Genomic DNA, 4,100 nt, shown 5'->3' on the forward strand with positions numbered 1-4,100 from the left:
TTGTTTAAAGTGTCTATGGTTAAGTATTTCAAGTGTTTCCCTGTGACTACTAAATTTGTTTTGAATCAAATCTTGATTGATGCTATGATTATTTAAAACTTGTAGTTACATCTTAGCAACTCACGTTACTTCTTTTTTGTTGTTTTTTTTTTTTTTTTTTTTGATACATTCAGACTACATCTACTAGGACAGACGTAAGGTACTGTAGCCTCTATGCTGTGCCCGGGAAAGTATACTTTTAGTATATGTACATGCTGTTTACTGCTGGCTGTCTTACAAATTTCTTAGTGCAGTGTGTTTTTTCAGTTCCTTCTAATGTAGCTTTTGACTAATGGGAACTGGAAATGTTTGATGTAAGTTTTTCTAACTACAGCTAAGTAATTTGCATCATTTTTCCCTAAGTGGCAATGTTTAATAGAAGTAACTATGCAGTCTCTTTCAGAAATTATGGGGAAATTCTTTCAAAAATCTCTTGTGTGATTTGAGCACCTTTCCTTTGGAGAATATTCGTGTTAATTTGTAACTATCACTGTGTACAGGTGGTCTATGCAGAGTGGGTAGAAGTTAGGGAGAACTAAAATTCTTCAAAATAGAAGATAGGAAGAAATAAGATTCTTAAAAAAATTATTTTTTTTTTTTTGGTGATCTATTGTAGATCCTTGACTTCTTGTTTCATGCATGGTTTATAAGTTTGCATTAAAAAAAAAAAACACACGTTGCATTATGTTAGACTTGATTGTTACATTTGTAAGTGGATTAGCTTGAAACTAGTTAGCATGGGCTGGTTGGAAGATGTGTTGAGCCTGAAGCTGGTTGAACAATATTGTTTTTGGATGTGTAAGTTTAAAATAATGAAGTATTTCCTAGATCACTGAACATTCATTCTCCATTTTAAGCTTAGAAATAAGGTTCTTATTTGTAATACTTAGTAAGGCAGAAAGAAGATTATACTTTAAAAGTAGTCATTCATCTCTTTGTGTTCTATTTGTAGACCTCTTGCCCTACAAGAAGAAGATGCTGATCCCTTCCCAGACAGCTTAACAGGAACTGCAGCAGTGTTCTAGAAACTGATAAGTTTTAGCATGAGAACTTCTGTGACAGTTAAGAGAACCAAGATGCTGCCCAAATTTCTGCAAGTGTATTTTTTTTTTATTGCTGTATAATCTCAGGACCTTTGAACTCTATTCATTTCTGATTTAATTTGTAGCCTAAAAGATAACTTTGATTTCTTCCTTATACTGTCATTTCTAACTGATGTTAAGTGATAGCTTAAATGACCTTTCTTCTAAGGCAGCTGCTAACTATAATGGACAAAATTGCTTTTTTCTATAGGCTTAGAAGGAACTTTTAATGGAACTCTGGGTCCCTTTTCATCAAATTCAGTTAAATTTCTTACATCATTAACAAACTATGGAAATAATTTCAGAGGGAGAGATAGAAGGCTGTTCTATTCCAGATATCAGATTCCTGGTAGGCCATGGGGTCTGGGGCCTTGGTGGGAGTTGGTGCCCAGGGTCCGCCAGGAGGTCCAGGGGCTCGGAAGGAGTCGGTACACAGGGTCCGCCATGGGTCTGGGGCCTGGGTGGGATTCGGCACCTGGGTTCTGCCATGGGGTCCGGGGCTTCGGTAGGAGTCAGAGTCCTGGGGTCCACCGCAGGGTCTGGATCCTCAGCAGGAGTGCGTTCCTGAGGTCCGTTGTGGCGTCAGGGGCCTCGTTGGGAGTCAGCGCATGAGGTCCACTGCAGGCTCCAGGGGCTTGGCTGGTACCCAGAACTAAATGTCTCCTAGGAAGAATCCCCAGCATTTGCAGAAGCTTCCCTGGAGGAGGCAATGGTAGCTACCAGGCCTGTAGCTACCTCCAAACTAGGGCCAAATTTTTTAGAGCCCTGACCTGCAGATATATCATCAATATCATCTGATATTGACAAGCAATTCTCTATTTGGTGCTAGCCAAAAAGTTTTGCACGACAAAATCAAGTAGAGGCAAAAGAAATTTCAAGGTGTCTAACTCCCTCCAAAGTTTGCCAAAGTTCTTAGATACCTACCCTGAAGCTGTCCGAGGACAGGGTCCACAACTAAATCTGTATCTGTGATTCTGTAATGTGGCTCTTACCTATAAGAAGGGTCAGAAGGAAGGTATGGGAAACAACAGTCCTCACAGCCTGACCTTACTGCCAGGGAAGTTTATGGAAGAATGTTATCTTGAATGCAGTCACGTGTGAAACAGCTTGGGGATCAGGCCCAGTCAGCAAAGGTTCATGAAAGGCAACTCCTGCCTGACCAACCTCGTCTCCTTCTATGACCAGGTAAGCCATGTGGTGGATGAGGGAAAAACTGTTGACGTAGTCAACCTAGATTTGAGGCAAGCCTTTGACATTGTCTCTCACAGTGTTCTCCTAGAGAAGCTGTCAGCCCATGGCTTGGAGAGGTACACTCTTGCTGGGCTAAAAACTGGCTGGACAGCCAGGTCCAGAGAGTGGTGGTGAATGGAGTGAAATCCATCTGGTGACCGGTCACCAGTGGTGTTCCCCAGGGCCCATCCTCTTTAATATCCTTATTGATGACTTGGATGAGCGTACCCTCAGTAAGTTTGCAGATGACACCAAGTCGAGGGGAAGCATTGATCTGCCAGAGGGTAGGAAGGCCCTGCAGAGGGACCTGGACAGGTTGGCTCCATGGGCAGAGGCTAAGGGGATGAGGTTCCACATGGCTAAGTGCTGAGTCCTGCATGGTCACAACAACCCCAGGCAACACTACAGGTTTTGGGGCTGGGAAACACTACAGGTTTTGGGGCAGCGTGGCTGAAAAGCTGTGCATAGGAAGAGGATCTGGGAGTGTTGGTCAATGCTCACCTGAACATGAGCTGGCAGTGTGCTTAAGTGGCCAAGAAGGCCAATGGCATCCTGGCTTGTGTCAGGAATAGTGAAAGCAGCGAGACCAGGGAGGCGATGGTCCCCCTGTACTCAGCTCTGGTGAGGCTGCACCTCGAGTGCTGTGTTCAGCTTTGGGCCCCTTACTACAAGAAGGAGTACAGGGGGACGATCACCTCCCTGGTGAAAAATTACTAGGTTTGTCTGTTTTGTCTTCTTGGAAAGGAAGTACCATTTAAAAAAATAAATAAATAAATAAATAAAGCTTGTTACAAGGAGAAGTTACAGAGATCCGCCACAAGGTGGAGTCGTATGTCCGTCATGAAATGCTCACCGGCTTTACGTCGATGACAAGCGAGACGCCGTGCTCCAGCAGCGTGTCCAGTGCAATTCGGGACACAGTCTTTTCAACAAGGAACAAATTAGGCCTGATATCAACTATGCGCTTGTATCAACTATGTACATAGTTCAAGAACTCCCTTTCCTGCAGACAGAACAACGTATGGCAATTACCTAGAGCAAGCCAATCTGGAAAAAATAAAATGTTCAGTATTACTTTTCTCATTTATGTATTGACCTTTCCTACAGAAAAGGGAAACCATCTCTCCAGAAAACACCATCAGTTTTCCATTGTGCACGTTTCCCCACCACCCAGTTTGTCAGTGGTTTGCTATATGCCCCAGTCAGGCATGAGGGCATGGTCCAATGACTGTCCAAATGTGGTGACTTTGCTCCAGTTGTGGACAGCGGGCGGGCTCCCTTGGATGCTTGCAGGTGCCTAGTGCTAGGAGATGGGGATACAAACAGGATTTTCTTTCATATCCTCAGCCACCTGCAGTGGTTAAGCTTCTGTTCTTTGCCTGTCAGTATTTGTTTCTGATCTGAAGTTATTTATGTTTCTTTGGTGCTGCTTTGATACAGGGTTTTTATACCTGCAAGTTGGACGTTCTCAGGAGTATGTTACTAAATTTGAGTCCAGGTCCCTGTTACCCCTGTTGTGTTTCTGCTTCCGTACGTATAGAAGCAGCATGGTCCCTTCATTAAGAAGTCTTGTTATGTCCTTCAGTGAGACCGTAATTCAAGTGAGCTGTTTTGTGAGTGAAATCATGCTTGCTTTGCTTGGGCAGGGCTCCAGCTGAGTGCCAGCATGAGTTTTGTGCAGATAAACAACTTCTGACTGAAGTGCTGAGGCAGATAATTACTGTTCCTCACTGCTACTTTAATTGAGTC

The sequence above is a fragment of the Netta rufina genome, assembly GCF_964035555.1.
Source record: "Netta rufina genome assembly, chromosome: 8".
Classification (NCBI taxonomy): domain Eukaryota; kingdom Metazoa; phylum Chordata; class Aves; order Anseriformes; family Anatidae; genus Netta; species Netta rufina.